This window comes from Rosa rugosa, chromosome 3 (assembly GCF_958449725.1).
Source record: "Rosa rugosa chromosome 3, drRosRugo1.1, whole genome shotgun sequence".
Lineage (NCBI taxonomy): Eukaryota > Viridiplantae > Streptophyta > Magnoliopsida > Rosales > Rosaceae > Rosa > Rosa rugosa.
Window position 1 is genome coordinate 6,150,348 of NC_084822.1, and position 19,179 is coordinate 6,169,526.

At 37.3% G+C, this 19,179-nt stretch overlaps 1 pseudogene; it reads left to right on the top strand.

Annotated features, from left to right (window-relative positions):
* LOC133737091 (fasciclin-like arabinogalactan protein 21) overlaps positions 1 to 11,617 on the top strand; it is a 28,491-nt pseudogene extending 16,874 nt beyond the window's left edge.
* The last annotated feature ends 7,562 nt before the right edge of the window (positions 11,618 to 19,179 follow it).

Here is a 19,179-nt window from a genome sequence, read left to right on the forward strand (position 1 = left end):
AGTTCAGTCATTGTTATTCCAATTTTAACAGATAACTCCCCAAACATTCAAATTTCACACAATTTGATCCAAAATTACCATTTTACCCCTCACTTACTTTTTTCACACACACATATATACATATATCTACATATATATATATATATATATATATATATATATATATATATCTACATATACACACACACACACACACACACACACACACATATACATTATATATATACACACACATATGTATAAAATTATACATATATTTATATATCTACATATATATATATATATATATATACACACACACACACACATTAGATATATAAAAGTTGTGAATTTTTTTTATAATATGAAACATAAACATAGTATATAGACTTACCAAATACATAAACACATTAGATATATATGTATACATACATATACATATACATATATATATATATATATATATATATATATATATATATATATATATATATATATATATATATATATATATATGTATATATCTGCATATGTATATGTACACACACACATATATACATATAAATATATATAAAAAGAGAGAGAGAAGAATAAAAATATACACACACATATACATACATATATACTCACACACACACACACACATACATATATATATAAAGAGAGAGAAGAATAAAAAATATATATACATACACACACACACATATATATACATATGTATAAAAGAGAGAGAGAGAAGAATAAAAAAAAAAAACAAAAAAAAATAAGTGAGGGGTAAAATGGTAATTTTGGATCAAATTGTGTGAAATTTGAATGTTTGGGGAGTTATCTGTTAAAATTGGAATAACAGGGACTGAACTGTCGACGCACCAAAAGTTAAAGGGGGGACTAGTAATTTTCCCTTTAAAGAAATTGTGTACTTACAAAAACAACGATAATAGTACTTGAATCTATGTTTCAGATAAATGGGGACATTATAGCAGTTACCTTTTGTTTTATCAATGAGAACTAGATGAGATCATGAGAGGATATATTCTCTGTTATTTAGGGTTTGTGCAATACTTTGAGGGTCCAACTCCCCAGCTTAATTGGATTTAGAGCTCGAAATATATAAAATGTGTGTTTGTATGTATAAAATAGGAAATAGAAACTTGAATTTAATGTCAAGAGATCGACTAGCAATTGGTTTGGTTCTATGCATAAAGTTTTTTTTTTTTTTTTTTTTTTTAGAAGAGTTCTATGCATAAAGTTGAATGAATTATTATCGAAGTTATTCTCGAATGGCCCCATGTCTTTTGGTCTTTGCCTTGCAAGAGCTACTCTGTTTCTTACATGATGGTCATCAAACGTGATGAGTACGCAAATGGATCAAACTCGATCGGAAGAAAAAAGAAAAAGAACGCTATTTGTGGTCCGGTCACCATGCCATGTATGCGGGCTTCTTCCAAACTGCACAAGTGAAGCATCTCTTTCACAAAGTCGGTCTTGACCTGGAAGACTAGGCCTAGGCTTATGGTCTCCAACATAATGAGCCTCAAATTTGTATACATAAAAATGAATATACTGTTTGCAGACATCCTCCTATAAAAATAATAACAAGTACCTCTACGAACGAAGATTTGTTGCGAAAAAAAAAAAAAAAAATTGTATAGAGGTTGATGTCTCTAGAAAAATGCGATATGATGTATTGAGTGGTTCTAGTCGGATCTCTAAATATTGGGTGGTTCAAGAACAACTTTGTTAGTTTATTGTATTTTCTAGCAATTTACTTGTTTTTATATTGGCTTGCTATAGCAGCATGGATTTATATTTTCTCTTTGCTCTAGAGGTTGATGTTTTCTAGGAAAATGCGATATCTAATATTACATTTTAAAATCATGTATCCCTAATACTGCACATGAAAGTAATTATGGAATACAGTCGCCAGCTCATTAATTAGACTTGAAGATTTGGTGTATCAGAACTTTATCTGGGATTTAATTTTTGATTAGAGATTAGTTTTCTTGTCCGGGGTTTAGCCAGAAAAATCATGCGGGCAACAGTTTTCAGTGACCAAATATGAGTTCAGTTTTATTGCCTTTTAGTATAACTAATCTGTGTGTGAGTCTCGCTGAATTGCAGTGCATTAGAGAACCTTGGGATATATCAAACTATGTTATTTATGCTATGATAATAGGGAGGATGAAGCTCTCAAGTATCTAAAAGACATCAAGTGATTGAGGTAAGAGGGCTCTAAAGGGTTCACACTTAAGTTCTACTTTAAAAAAAATAAGTTCTTTAAAGGGTTAATGCTCATACACCCCGAATCCATGAGAATACTTCTCATACACCCCAATGTCTTATTTTTATTCCTCCTTACACAAACTTTTCTCCCTTTTCTTCCTACCTACCCATCTTGTCAACTTTCATACCTATAGTACCATTTTTGCAGTCTCTTTCGGTGTTTGCATGTTTCGCATATCAATGATATTATTTTTCCTTTTTCGTTTTGTTTGAAACGTGGTGGGCCCATCAGAATTTTATTTGTTTAAATATAAGTGCAGTCGTTAAAATTCATCCTCTATTTCAAAGGTAAACAGTACGTTTTACTATTCATAATTTCGATAGTTGACAGATTTGAGTTAAATGTTATTTGTCGCAATACTACAAAAGAATTGAAGAAAGAAAGAGAAAAATTGAGAAAATTGAAAAACTATAGAGAAAGTCTTAAGAGAGACACTCCCAATTACTGGGATCTCATCTTTAGCATCCAAACTAGGATCTATAAAGTTGAGCAAGATATTGAAAATCTCTTAGATACTCTTAAAGAGGAACAAAAACCTCTTGATTATTTGAGCATTGGTTAGATCCGCAAATCACTGGTATCAGAGCTTGTAAAAGGCTCAGCAGGGGAATCCCCAATGGGGACAATGTCTGATTTGATAATAGAGAGACTGAATGCTCTATTAAAATCTTCTGATGAAAAATATTAGAACTTGCAGAAAGAAATATCTAGATATCAAGATCATCTAGAAAAAAATACCTGTTATAATCCACCAATTAGAAAAATTGAAAAACAAACTGGATTATATCAAGGAACTTCCAAAAACGGAAGAAGAAAAGCTAACAAGTGTTAGTAGAAAAATCAATGAACAGCAAAAAACGCTGGATTCTATGAAAAATATACTGAAGGACAAAAAAGTGCCAACAGTAAAAACAAAGAAAGCTAATAGATTCAAACCATTAGAAAGACCAGAAAAGAATCCTGTTCCAAACATGATTTTTCTGGATCCATCAACTAGTTCTACTAGTATTCGGTATGAAAATCCGAAAGAAACTCGAGATGTCAAAATGATGAGCATCTTCGGGAAAAAGAAAGGAGTACAACTCCTAAATGCTGAAGAATTCGAATATAACGAAATCGAGCATGAGGTAAAAAACGCCTCAATTCCAAAGCTAGATTTCAAACAGATCTACAAAAGGGGAACGTTTGATCTAATGGATAGCCATCATTTCAAACTACTAGAATTCACAACCCCCTCTACAACAGGAGAAACAGATCTCTTGATGATCACTCCTGCTGAAGTTGCCAGAGCAAGAACAAAAAATTATCAATTTATGCACATTGGAGCAGTCCAAGTTGGCATAAAACTTCTTGCCTGAGAAGGCATAAACTGTTCAGTTCTATGTGTCTTATAAGACAATAGACTAACAGATTTTCAAGCTAGTCTGTTGGGAACCCTTGAAGCATCTTTATGCAATCAAGTGGCTTATTTCAACTGCTTCCCAAACTTCTCAACCAGCTTGAAAGATGCAGCTCACTGTCTGAGACTGAGAGTCAAGACAGATGACATATCTATGAAAAAGGATATGCAAGAATTGACAATAGTATACAGAATATACTATAAACTGATGAGTACCACAGTAGAGCCAAAGACAAGGATATCAAACATCCCTGGTCTTACTACTGGATTCCTCACCAGTCAAAAGAACCATTCACAACAGATTCACAAGGTTACTTGGAATTAAGTAACTTTTCCTATTGAATGGAAATTATCCGGTTCGAAGCTACCAGCAGAAAGTGCAAAAGCAAAAATATATGAAAGTAGAAAGACTGGAGAAATCAGTCTAAATTTTGACAATCACAGGAAAAGTGATGTCTGTCCTGAAAACATCAGGATAAACAAAAATCTTCTCAGAAGAAGCTACAGCACTAGAGAAGCTAGTGTTAGTGGTACAAAAAACTCTAAAGAACCATCAGAGTCCATCACTGAAGAAGAATTAGAAGTTGATCTAAACAGACCAGTAAATATGCTTAGAGCACAAAAGCTCTATGATCTCTATGAAGAAGCAGAATTCTGCGACAATCCTGAACGATTAGAAAAACTAATCGAAGAAATGAAAAATTTCAATCCAGGAAAGGAAAGAAAACTCCTTCCCTACCAAGATATTGAAATGGAAGAAGGAGAAAGCTCCAAAACTTTCATCATTAGAGAAAAGGGAAAACTAAAACTCCCTCTATAGAAAGCCCATACGGGCAGAAATGGAGAAAGAAATTCTCAAAGATTTGTCCCAGATGACAAGATACCCAGAGTACCGATTTCTAATTATGGTATCTGGCTAGATCTAGACAAAGCTCTAGACAAGAGAAAAACTCTTGACCAATGGGTAGACAGCCTGATGATGGCCTCTGCTCTTACCCTTGGAAAATTTGAAGCTCCTGATCTTCAGATGTACTTTGAAACTACTCTTACCGGAGTAGCAAAAAAGTATTACTTCTCTTTCAAAGAGACAGCCAGAGGAAAAGAATGGCTGGAAGAGATCAAAACTTCGAAATCTCCGTATGATTTTGCAGTACCCTTGTACGATCAGTTCTATGGAGATCTCTCAAATCTGAGTGAAAAGGCTAAAGAAACGGCCAAATCAAATATCTATGCTCTCAAAATCTGTGACATGAGATATTTTGAAGAATAATTGAATGAATTTCAAGAATATTACTGTACTATTGGTGAACTAAAGAATACTGATCTAGTCAACCTGTTGCACAAGAAACTCCCTGAACCATGGAGAACAGCTGTGAGAGAAAGCATAGCTGAAAGACCAATTGAAAGATTTTCAGTTGGAGGAATTGCCGACAGAATCAGGCAATTACTGAAAGAACAATGCAAAGCCAATCTTAGAGCTAAGATGGCCAAGAAACAACTCAAAGGAGTTGAAAATTTTTGTTACGGAATACTGGATATGCCAACCAACTGGGGATGTCATGAATCCAAGTTCCACAGAAAGAAGAAAGAAAAATATTACTCTAAAAAATTCAAAAAGAGTAATCAGAAAAAAGATTGGAAATTCAAGAAAAGTTCCAATTACAAGAAACAACAGGATGAAGATCCTAAAAAAAATTCTTCAAGAAAAAGAAGAATACTTATCAGCATAAACAACCAAGCAAGAAAGCTTGTAGATGTTGGTTATGTAAAGCTGAAGGGCACTATGCCAATGAATGCCTGGAAAAGGGTAAAAGATCTACTAAAGCTCTCTTTGAAGAATATGAGCATATAGTAGAAACAGCAAACATGAAAGGCTACGAAATATCCTATTCTGATGATGAAGAAGACGACAGGTCAGTATACTCTGCCTGGTCTAAAGAAGAAGTCTCATCTGATTCTGACGAAGAATACTTAGAATCCAGACAGATGAATGTCTTGAAAATCAAAAACTGGGAAGAAAGCAAGACATAATCATTAATGTCTTCTTATCAGGTGAACCCTGGTACATTCGTTTGTGACTACTGCCTATGTCACGAAAAGGATGGTCTCCCTATGTTTTGTGAAGAGTCAAAAAAGACTTATCACAAAGAATGCTTCATAGCTGAAGCAAGAAGGAAAACCAAGAATGGCCTTGTCAGCCAATTGGTAGAACAAGAATATGAAGAATATTTCTCTGAACAAAAAGAGAAAGAGATAGAAGCCTTGTTCCAAGAAATCATGGAACCATCTTCCTCAAAAATAAAGGAAGAAATCATCGATGAAAATATTGAACTGGTTGAACCACCAGAAATTGTTCCAGAAGAATGTAAACCATTCATTCCAAAGGAACAAGCTCAGGAAAATGAGCTTCAACAATCGAAAGTCGTCTCTACTAGTAGATACAGCAACTACATAGAGATTGGGCTCAAATTCCCTGATCACCAAAAATATCATCTACATGCCTTTGTAGATAATGGATCGGGATTCACTGTTGCAAAAAGATTTGCAATTCCAGATGAACTCTGGAAAGAAGATAAGAAAAGAACTGCTACTGGTGTAACCTTTGACGGAAGTCACCTTACAATGAACAAAGTAGCAAAAGATGTTCATATCACCATTGGTGGAGGAACATTTATCATCCACAATGTTTGGCAATCTGAAGGCCAAGGATTAGATTTCTTGTTGGGAAATGATTTTATTCTCCAACAGAGATTTATTCAGGATGAAGAAGCAATAGGCTTCAGAAAAGGAGAACGGGTGTTCTGGGCAGATCGGCTTACTCAAGCCAAAAGTGTAGTAGGTCCTCTCTTTTCTACCCAATATCAGAGATCGCAACAGAATAGTGGTGATCTTACCCCCTACAAACCCAAATTTGAACCCATACTCCAAATCAAACAACAAGAAGAATTACTTGTTGAAGAATCTTCTTCTGAAGAAGAAGAAACTAGTGAAGAAGAAGAAGCTAGTTTCATCCATGAGCATAACCTCAAGCACTTTCAGAATAAGCTTGAGTCTCAAAAAATTCCCACTCTTGAGAAAATCAAGAAACTACTCGAACAGAATATCGATGTAGACCCTCAGAAGTTTTGGGAAAAAGACCCAGTGGTCTGTGAATTAAGATTACATGACTTGAATGTCATTTGTCATGTCAAAGCCATTCCTCAGTACAAAGAGGAGGATCAAAAAGAATTCAGAAAAGATATTGAAGATCTCCTGAACAAGAGATTAATTCAACCTTCCACTAGCCCTCATCATGCTCCAGCATTCTACGTGAGAAATCATGCAGAAAATGTCAGAGGATCGGAAAAGCTAGAATGGTAATTGACTACAGAGATGTCAACAAGAAGACTGCCAAAGACGGTTATCAAATTGCTCAAGTAAGAGTACTGATCAACCAGCTCAGAGGAGCTAAAGTCTTTTCAAAATTCGATGCAAAGTCGGGTTTTTGGCAAGTCAAGATGCATCCTGAGAGTATTCCTCTCACTGCATTTGGAACGCCACAAGGTCATTATGAATGGTTAGTAATGCCTTTTGGTCTAAAGCAAGCTCCCTCAATCTTCCAGAGAAAGATGGACAACATCTTCAAACATGTTGCGGAGTTCTGTGTCGTCTACATAGATGACATCCTTGTCTTCTCCAAAAACAGAGAAAAACATATGAAGCACCTCCACGAGGTTGTCAAGCTGATAGTTCAGCATGGAATTATCCTAGGAGAAAAGAAAATCTTCTTTATCCTCGATGAAGTTGATTTCCTAGGAATAAACATCAAGAATGGAGTGATAAAACTTCAACCTCATATCCTTGAGAAGATCTGGAAATTCCCAGATAAAATTCCTGATGCCAAGAGTCTAGAGATATTTTTAGGTGTCATAAATTATGGAAGGGATTTCATTCCCAAAATCTCAAGGTTAACAGCAATGTTATCTCCTAAGACAAGTTCCAAAAGAAAATGGAACTTCACAGAAGATGATGAAAAAATTGTGAAGCAGATAAAAAATCTCTGCAAAAACCTTCCTTGTAACGTCCCGTATCTTAAATTACCAATTTACAAGTTAGGTGGACGGTAAACGACCGTTATTTTCACTTTTACTGTCGTTTAAGTACTTTTAGTGGCCCTAAAAGTTGACTTTTTGATCGGGCCAAAATTTGAGGAAATGTTCTTCATGAAAGTTGTAGGGGACGTTAAATCGAGCGCGTGCATATGTGGTACGTAAAAATCGGAGCTCGTATGCAAAAGTTATAAGCGAAAGATTGAAGTTACTGTTCATGGTAATTAATATATATATGGAAAATTACTGTTGGTAGATTTCCATTTTCGGAAATCCACCCCAACTCGGTAACTCTCTCTTCTCCTTCCCCCGACCCTTTCTCCTCTTCGGTCCGAATTCTTCCTCCTTCGATTTCTTCCTCCTCCGGCCGACCCACGACGGAATCCGGGCACCGGCAGGCTCGCCTTCTCTCCCTTGTCACGCCTGGGGTGGTGTTTTGCGGTGGCTCGACCGGTGGAGCTCGGAATTGAGCTGCGAAGATTACTGTAGCCGATCGGAACTTTCATCGATTTCCGGCGATTCCGGCCGTTTCCGGCCACGAAATTGGCATCGAAGGACGAGATACTGACTCATCGCTCGACGAGGATCCTTACGCTTGGATACCACGCTAGCCGTATACTGTGAGTGGACTTTTATTTTTAAATATTGATGCATGCATTTATTTTCTTAAATAATGCTCTAGTTTTAATCATATTACTTATTGAGCAAATGATTTGATTTTCGGAAATTCGATCTCGGTTTATCTCGTGGATTCGCTCTCGACAACGAGTTTCAAAGGTTGATTATGATTTATAATATTATTTGACAAATTGCTTATTTCCGAGGTAATTTTCCGGAATTAAGTATATTTCTAATTGCCGATTTAAGTTCCTGGAAGATTCTCGAGATGAGTTTCGATGGAGTTGGATTTTCTTATATATTTATCGACTTTCGGTTTTGGCGTTGGGAATGCCTTAATGATGATTTCGAGATTTTTCTGGAATATTATCGGAAATGGGATTTCCTAAATAAATTATAATGATTTATTAATTCTCGCCCATTTGTTTATGATTTCGAGACTATCTTGGCGTGCGGGGTCACGTCGTTGAATACATGGATTTTATCTTGAGAGATTTTGGAGAAGCCTTATGGATTTACGGATTTACTGGTTTTCGATGGTTTCTCCTCACCATACGCGGGTCATGTGATTAGGTCTCCTCCTCACCGACTTTGTGTTGGTGAGTGGCAGTTGAGGTAGCTTATTCTCCTCCTCACTTACTTTGTGTTGGTGAGTGGCAGTAGAGGTGATTTATTCTCCTCCTCACGTGGGTGGCAGTCGAGGTAATGTTCTCCTCCTCACACAATCTATGTGTGAGTGGAAGTCGAGGTTATTAGTTCTCCTCCTCGCACAATCTATGTGTGAGTGGCAGTCGAGGATAAGTAGAGCCTGGGAGGCTCCATTACCCGTATGGTGATATTTCTTCCCCATGTCCTATCATTACTTGACTAGCGGGGCCTAGTCTGATTTCCGTTTAACCAGCAGGGCTGGTCTTATTCTGTTGAGTATCGGAGTTTCCATCCTTCCTTTCAGTTGTTTGGGACTAGCGGGGCTAGTCGGTTTTCTTGAGCAGAACTCCTTTTGTTTCGTTTCCTAAATCAGTGCATGCATCGGGAGATTTTTTTTAATAATTAAATGTGGGGAAGTATAAAATCTCTTTTGTTTAAAATTGCTTATTTTTGTCCACTCACACTAACGTGTTTTCAATACTTTCCCCTGGGCCCTTCGGTTTCAAATGCCCAGTTTGCAGGCGAATTGGTTGAGGTTGGGCGTACACGGAGTTGAGGCATAGTCAACAGCATGGCTTCCGCGGTTGCCTTTGAGTTAGGTTGTCCTTATTTACCTTTCTATTAGAATTGCTCTGATTACCTATGAGATTTATGTTTTTCAAGTTGAGGTTTGTGTTTTGTGAATTGGAGATTGATGTTGAGTTGGGGAGCAGGGTGGCTCCAGAAGTATAAGGATGATTTGATTTAGAAGTGTAAATGCTTTCTACAGGTTTTGGGTAGCCCATTTTAGGGGAAGTTCTGCCAAATTTTTGGTAGAATTTCTTCTAAGGTGGGCCCCGCAGGGCCACTTCGGATTTCAGGGTGAAATCCGGGGTGGGTCCTGTCATTCCTCCTCTACAACAACCAGAGGAACATGATGAAATTATCCTCCAAAGAGATGCGAGTGATAATTATTGGTCCGGTGTTGTTCTGGCAAAAACGCCTGCAACTAATATTGAAAAGATCTGTAAATTTTGTAGCGGCAAATTCAGCCCTGCAGAACTGAATTATCCCACAGGGGAAAAAGAAATTTTGGCTGTTAAGAAAACAATTTTAAATTCTCTAGCTTTTCTTGGAAAACCCTTTACTGTCCGCACCGATTGTGCTAGAGTAAAGAATTTCAAAAATTTCATACTTGATAAAGCTGCTGATAGAGGAAGATTAGCAAACTGGCAATTATTTCTTAACCAATATGATTATGTTGTTCAATTAATTGCAGGAAACAAGAATTATCTTCCAGACGCCTTAACCAGAGAACTGGCAATGTTCAGCCGAAAAGATGACGACGAAGGTCTCAATCCCAGAAGCAGAAGAACAATTGGGAAAGAACATGAAACTGCTGAGGATCCCAAAGAAAAAATCCTCAAAAGGTTTCTGATAGGCCCAAGAAGCCTAGCCACAACTGATCAATCCCAGGGTAAAGGATTGGCTAGCCCGTCTCAAACGGCAGACGGTAAAGGCTCATCAAGACCGTTGACGGCTGTTGCTTTGCCAAAAAGCAAACCTACTCCAACTGGAGTAATAAATGTTTTTAATTATGAACTTCAAACATTTGATGCTCCTGTGTTCAGAACTGGCAGGAGACTGGCTTATCACCAGAAAGCAATTCTGGATAATCTCCTATTTGCTTTTCAGGAAAGAAGCAGTGGTCTAATGTTCCCACCTCTCTTTGCACTTGCTGAAGAACTCTATGAAAATGCTAGACCACAGTTTGAAGAACTACATACACAGCAGAGTGCTGTTAGAAAAGAAAAAATTAACTTCCTCGAAGATCCAGAAAGTGCTAGAGTCCCTATTATAGCACTAAAAGAATCAGATTGGCATGAATTCCACAGTCTGATAGGAAGTCATAATTCTGAGGCATGTATTCCTCCAACCCTCTTTATTATCGCAGGACCCTATGTTGGAAGATACCTGGTCAATGTTCAGAGTGAACATCCTCAAGAACACAAGCTTTGGCTTGTTGAAAATGGTTTTGTCCATAACCTGTGGACCAAAACAAATGATGATCTCAAAGGCCTTCCCCCTATCATTGTCAACACAGTCAAGAATGTCAGAAAAAATGACTGCATGCTTCGACTAAAGTTCAGATCCACTCCACCAGAATGGATCCAGAAGGCAAACGGTGAGGTTGAGTATATTTCTCCATATCATTATGTGAGAATTATTCAAAGAAGATATCTTCAGCCTGCCTGTGTGGGATACAATGGTCAACCAAATTCAAGCATCCCATGGATGAAGGCCATGTCCCTGGAATATATCAAAAAGATCATCTTTGAAGATACAAAGAATACCTTCCTGACAGCAGGAGAAAAAACCATTATCACTGCTTACGATCACCCTGACGTAGTCAGCAGTGACCTCTTCCTATCTCTCACCAGAAAAGAGATAGACTCGACACTGGCATGCTTACAGTGGGTTGAAAGGCTTGAAAATGACAACCACTATAAAATGTATGTTGATACAGATGTCGAAGATAATGCAACCACTGCCCGAATGGCCCAGGCAGACAACGACTCCTTTGTCCTTGGCCACAACTCAGAAACTGACGAAAATATGTGAAGCTACAGGTGAAGAATAAGCACTAAAATAGCAATTGTATAAACTTTTGCTTTTCAAAAAAGGGAGAAAAAGACATTTCACCTACTGTCTTTATGCTTTCCCCATCCGACCTCCATCATCAGGAGCACTCAGGAAAGCAGAAGAGTCACGGAGTTGTTCTGTATATTGTGATATTTTGAATTCTAGTTTGAGTTCCGCTCCCTATATATGGAGCCTTAGTTTCAGTTGTGAGATATTCGAAAAAAGAGAGACAGAAACAGAATCATAAAAATTGAGCAGAAGAGTCTTCTCTCAAATAGTATAGCAGTGTGCTTCCCTTCCTGTCTAGTGTGAAGTAGTGTGCTTTCATTACAAGTAAGTATCTGTTCTCAGTCTTATGGATAGCTAAACAGCCTTTTGCTGTTTACCTGAGAATGAGGCTCTGAATGTTTAACATGTATTTATATTTGAATAAATAAATTCAGATCGCTCACCCAGTTCATCAAACTTTTACTTATCTGTTATATCTATAGTATGCATGTTTATCTGTTATATGCTTGTATCATGTAGAAATCCAAAAAGTTCTTAGTGTTACTTTTTACCAGAAAAACTAGTTTTAAAACCTAGGATCAAGACAAGCAGCAGTGATTCCGCCTGTTAAAGTAACCGTTAGGCAGAGAGCCGTTAGGTGAAAAACTTAGGCATGTTGAAGGCTAGTCTTGTTTTTTTTTTTCAAAAGTTTTGAAACAAAGTTTTTAAAGATAAAAAGTCAATTCCAAAAAACCCAAAGGTTGACATAGGATACAAAAGGCATTATCCTGAAAAGGACTACCTCTATTAGTCTTTTCCTAAGGAAATAGTGTAATACAAAAGTGTTGGGCAAATGGGCACAATACAAGGGATTTATGGGTTTACGGGAAGAACCCCTTCTTTAAAAACACTGTCTAAACCAAGACACATCAGTTTCTTAATGAAGATGAAACCATTCTACACAAAGTAACAGGGTAAGTTTGACTCAGTACTTTTTTATTTCCTTTTTTTTGTTTGGTTGGCTTTTACCATAAGGCATGGTTGTTGGACTGTTGGTACTATGTGACTATAATTTGGCTGTGCTTTGTGCTCTGCTGGGTGGAAATTGAATGGTATCCTGAAAACTGCTTGACGAAAGAAACGTGAAAGATTCTTGAGCTTTTTGTTCATCCCCTTCAAATTGATGAAAATACAGTAAGACAGTATGCTAACCACATTAAATTATTTTGTAGTCAACAAGATTATAGTTGTATCTTAATCCTCTTTTTTTTTTTTTTTTCCCTTTCTCAACGCAGAGAAGAGATGAGAGTCATGAGACAAGAAATTGTTCATGGGTAGTGAAATCTATACTCTCGTGGATCCCATGTTTTCTTTTTTAGTATACTAACATTTTTTCACACACACTACAAAAAGACAAAACTTCAGATACTCAAAAAGAAAACATAGAGTGTGAATTGTAAAATGGATAGTGTGTGTGAATTTTAGTCCCCTTGTTTATTAAGTGAGTACAATTAATTTGAGAGGCCTATTTATTAGTTACAAAAGGACAACCCAAATTATTGGCTGCTAAACTTCTTCATCTCCTTTCTAAAACTAGGCATAGCACTCTCTTAGATTCACTGTAATCTTGAACCCATCTTTCTTTCCCTTGCTTCCAGAACAAGGCAAGAAAAAGCAAGGCTCAACAATCCTAAGCAAGTTCCTCAAAAGCGGCAAAAGAGTCACATGACCTCCCCACCCAAAATCAACTGTCAAGTGCTGCTAGTGGCTCCAATCCGTGAACCTGCTCACTTCTTTTTCGGCCGTGATTCCCTCATTGTAATGTAGCTCCCTGAAAGTCGATGAACGACCGCACATATCTCATCTGTGGCATTGCTTTTGCTTTTATTTATCAAATCCGTAACTTTCCACGTTGGCTTTTCGATCAAGTCCTTGGCGCTCAGCTTCACATGCAACCATTTCCCCAATACCACTAGTAATGGGAAGTAGCTTCCCAACATTCAGTGCATAAGCAAACCCCACCCTTTCGTCCATTAGAATTTCAGACAATTTGGCCCTGTTTAAAATTTCATCCATTATCACAAACAAGAAAAATAGAGAGTTTGATAAAGACCAATTTGAAAAACCAGACACTTGGTAAATCTGTGTGTGTTACGAGTCGCGATGTCACTTACTTGTATCCACCATATTTAGACATCGCGACTTGCAACATACACAGATTTACCATGGCTTCATTCGGGTCTGGTCGGGTACAACTATTCAATAAATTGAGTGTCCGCGTCATAGAGTTGACTCACTGAGTTGAGAGTGGACTCGACAGAGGCCCTTAGAGTAGAAAAACTCGAAGTGGTTGTCGTGGCTGTGGTGGAGAGCTGTGGTGAAAGGGTAGTAGTGGACGAGCGCGGCGGAGATGACGTGGAAGGGGTTAGATGAGTTGGTGGGGGTGGTGACGTAAGCGCGGACATAATGGAAGGTGACGCGGAGGTTGGCGTCGTTGTCAAGGTGGGTGAGTGGGAGGAGGAGATCATCGTCAAATGGGGGTTTAGACAGAACGACGACAGTCATGTCAGAGATTGTGACTTACATTTCGAATTTTGGGTCGGGTTTCTTAGGTTTGATTTGGTGGTTGATTTTGGTTCTTCAAAATTCAAATTTATAAAGCAGTCAGTGGTGAGTTGATGTTATTGGTTGTTGAGAATTAGTGCAAAAGGGGCGACATGGAGCATGCTGCAATAACATTCCATTAGAGCATATGCAACAATAGGTATGAGTGCTGAAAACCAAACTTTAGGGGGGGGTGTATTGTATTTGAATTTCTATGGAATTCAGAAATCTAAGAGTATACAATTATGATTGTTAAAAAATCTCTAAAAGATTTTTTTTAATCGCTAAAAGTTTAGGTGTATTCAATATAGATTTTTAAACTAACTCCGTCGCATGAAAATACCTAGCACTCTGCTAGGGTTAGGAGAGCGCCGCTCTTGGCCTCTCTGTACCTTTCTCCATCATCGATGGAGTACCCTTCCGGTACCGATCTCGGCGCCGTTGTCTTTGCGCACGGTTCATACCGTGTCCTCTAATCGGGCGTGGCCCGCATTCTTGCCGGCAAAGTCTTTGCATTCTCAGATTTTGTCTTTTCGTGATGGCTTTTGTCCGGGTGGAGAAGTGGTTGCGCCGATTGCTTGGATCGGAATGTCACCGAGAGTTAGTCATCTCCGTCCAAGAAGGGCACGGCTGAAACTGGATTTAAACGGTCCTGGGTCTAGTGTTGCTGGCGCTTGGTGCGTCCCAGATCTAGGCAGAATGGGTTCGGATTGCTTCCGGCGAATGATGGACGCGCGGCTGTTAGAAGGTGATGGCGGCGCAATATTTAGTCTGTTCTCGGTGACAAGGCAGATCGGCGTGGAGGGCAGCGATTGGTGTCAATCAGATGGAGTCGAGATGGTCAGGTTCCCACGAAGGGTGGTGCATCAGTGGTCGGGGCCGAGGTCAGGGAGGCGAAGATCTGAATGGAGCAGCGTTTGGGCTTTGGGCTGGAACTGCGATACATCTGGTGGAGGCGGCTGGAGTCACGGTGGTGGGACCGGACTGTGCTTTCTCCGGCGACGGGTGGTGGTGCAGCTGTCGGGGCCGAGAGCACGGCTGGTGCCCAGAGAGGGTGTGGGTGCCCAAAGTAGATTCTTGTGGCCTTGGGCCTCTGCTCTGTTGGATTGCTCAAGTAGTACTTTGGGCTGGGCCTTCCTTCTTGGGGCTGTGCAGCTGGTGAATGTGCCCAAAGCTGGTTGGGTTCGTATTTGGGATCCGGGAGACTCCTTTTGGGCCCTAAATTTAGCTGACTGTTGGCATTGCTTCTTTGGTTACTTAGGTAGAAGATTGCTCTCTATTCAGCGCATTATTTTGCGTGGAGTAGGCAAGGTCGGTCACACTACCGGCGGTTCTCTTGATAGAAGGTTACCCTCTCTTCGATGTATATCTTTGTGTGGAAGTATGGTTGACCATACTATTGACCCCGTTTTCCATTCCCCGGACTCTGTTTGGTGCTTCATCAAATGCTTAATTGCATCCCTTCGTACCCTTGTTAGGTTTTATTTCCGATGCTTTGTTGCATCTAATATTTCTTTTGTTATTTTATATTTTGATGTAGTTTCTACATCTATCCATTGTAATTTTTATTCTGTTTATTATTAATAAAATTGAGTTGACCGTTTCTCAAAAAAAATAATATATATATATAGATTTTTAAAAGCATATTTCAAATCCATGAAAGTATGAGAGTATTCAATTATATTAACTTTTAATGAGTCCAAGGAAATTTAGGTATATTAAAAAAATCTATGAAATGTAAAAGATTCATTAAATGATGGATTTGCATAGATTGTCTAGTGTTAATTGTAAGGAAAATAGTTTTCATCAATCCAACACCCCCCCCCCCCCCCCATCTCATCCTGTTCTTCTTTTATCATTTCATCTCCTCTTGCTTTCACATACACATACCTATTATCAAAGTGTTTATCTTTGGCATTTGCATACGATACACAAAACAAATGTGATTGTTGTAATGCCTTTTTGTTTACATAACTTTAGTTCATCTATGACAAAAAAAAATGGTAGCTACTCACGTTTTCGTTCATCTTTTTTTTTTTTTCCTCTAATATTCTTTCTATCACCAAAGAAACATAGAAAATATATATTAGAAAAAGACTCATTTCAAATTCAATTCTACAATTCAGTGGGCTTATATATCTAGAAGTTGAAATCATGAAGTTAAATAAAGTGAGAAAATAAGTTTTTTTTTTGAGGGGAATACGACAATCACTTTATTAGAATGAAACTAGTAAGTACAATGTTGAGCAACATAAGTGCGCAAGATAGGTGGTACAACTCCACTCCAAACAAATTGAAAGTTCAAATGTAAAGCAGCTTGAGAAAATAAGTTGGTTGTAAGTAAATCATGAATTTGATGAAAAAGTAATTGATCTCTTATGAATAAGAATGATTTCTTCCCTCTTATCCATGATATGTCTAAAGTTTGATATATATAAAAATATAAATTAACTCGGAAAGTTTTCATGTTAAACTTATGTTTATTAGACTAATTTGTTACATGTTTGTTTATGTTGATGAAGTGATGAATCATAAAAATTCTATCAGAGGCCATACAAGTTGATATTTTGTCTTTACAAATTCATAAATATTTGTCTTTTAAGATCTATGGAAATCTAAAGATTTTATAAGTCTGCTTACTCTTGTCATGGATGATTGTGTCATAAAATGTTTGGATGTTTACTATCAGCAACAAGAAATTTTCCATCATCCTGACATGGATGATCATGTCATAAAATGTTTGGATGTTTACTATCAGCAACAAGAAATTTTCCATCATCCTGAAGTGAGTGATTTGAGTAATATGCATTTACTGGTACCCCGAAATCTAGAGCACAACATTGAGAATGAGAAGAGTGTTAATTTAAGATTTGGAAGCAGCTGAGAGATGTTCGCGATGCACATGTTATTGGAGTTGCTAATGTGAATCCCTTTAAAGGTTGCCTTGGAGATTTTGGCAAAGTCATATTGATTGTTTGGATTCTGGACTTCACTGATAGGGTGGCAGCTCACAGGGCTTTTAGGAATCTTATCGTAATACCCGATGCCAAAGCAGGCTTAATTGTACCCAGCCAGGAGATGATTACTAAAAGAGTGAGCAAATATTTTGCATCAACCACAAATGTTCTATATTAGCCTATTAGCTAGCCAAAAACAAAGGGAAATTAATGTTTTGTACTTGTGAAGTTAAAGATATAGTTCTTCTGTCTTCCCTTTGTTTATTGAAATGATACTAGAAAAGGATATAGGCATGCTATTGCTAGCTCACTATATATAATACCTGATGCATAGAAGTCATTCAAGGTGATGTAGAACGAGATTCTAGCCAAATTCAACAAAGAAGATAAAAAAGAAAGAAGCATCGTCATATCAAGAAGAATGATTTAAAGATTGGAAATTGGTATTCGAATAGACTTTAAAAGATGGAATTACTCGTAAACTACACTTTTGGATATATCAGGTTTCTCGAGCAAAATCTCGGCTAGGACCCTAGATACAAATTGACGTTATTTGGCAAGTTTAGTATTCTTCTAAAATCCAGTATTTTATTTCTGGTTTTAGATAAATTAGGTTTCATTGTCTTCGTCTATAAGGAATTGTTATTTATGTTTTGTAGTTCTCTTAGATTTAGGATTTGTGCTATATATAAGCACCTTATTATATTGTAATTTTAAGTCTTGAGATATTGAATTATAAAAACCCTTGTTAGAGAACGTTTTCTCTTTTTTCTTACGACTGTGTCTGTATTCGCTAGTGGATTCTAGCCTATTTTTCTAGTGAATTCTAACTTATTTCATTTGATTTCAACGCTTGACGAAATCATGTTTTGACCGTGACTCACTTCTGATATCATTTGGTACCAAAGCAGGATTTGCCCGCTCCATGGCAAACGACGATCCAAGGGAGAAGTTTACCACCATCAACCTCAACGACGCTGGTTGTAGAGTTTCTATAAAAAAAAATTCATTGAAGATGAACGTGCTGGGGGATTTGCTCTAGGAAAACCTCATCAAAATAAAGAAAAAAACAAAAAAAGAGATATGGAACGTTGGATATTCACCTCTCCGGACTACGATGACTTTCAAACCACATGTATCATCAATGAAAATGTATGCTCGATGATAATTGACAGTGGTATACGTGAGAACTTTGTGGCAAAGAAAGTTGTGGATTATTTTGAATTATTGACGGAGAAGCATACTGATCCATACTGGATTCCATTCGGGTAGGAAGAATATAAACGAGTGATGGATGTTTGTAAAGTTTCTATCTCCATGGGAAAATTTTATAAAGAAGATGTTACTTGTCATGTGATTGATATGAACGACACTCATGTGTTCTTTGAAAAACCATGGCATGAAAGCGTTAAGAGTATAAAGAAGATGTTTCGTGGCAAAAGTCAAGCATATAAAATTTAAAAATGGACTCACTTTTTCGACAAATAATTCATTGGTAAAAGCCTTTCATAAAGGAAAATAAAAAGAGATGCACATTTGTTGACAAATAATCCATCATCAAAAGCCACCCATAAAAAAATATGTAAGGGACAAACACTCATCATATAGGGTGCACCACTCCAACGAGCGAGTTACTCCAACACTTAGCCTAGCAACGCACACTTGTAGTTTCAACTCCAGCCCAATTTTTCACGTTTTAGGATGCTCCCATTTTTCTCGCTGCTGAAAGGTAAAATTCATAAACACAAGAGAATGATAGAAGCAACTCTTAGTTTCAACTCAATTTCTATCTTCTTTCTTAGTTGATATTGAAGTTTTTATAGGTAATTCTATAGATATATACTTAGATTTCTATTACTTGGACTTTCTTAATTCAGTTTTGGTTTTCAATTGCAGAAAAAAAAAAATCAAAAGATTAGAAGACTTTTTTTTTCTTTTTATGAATAAGAAGACTTTTTTTTTTTTTTTTGAAGTTAAGGAAGATTTTATTAA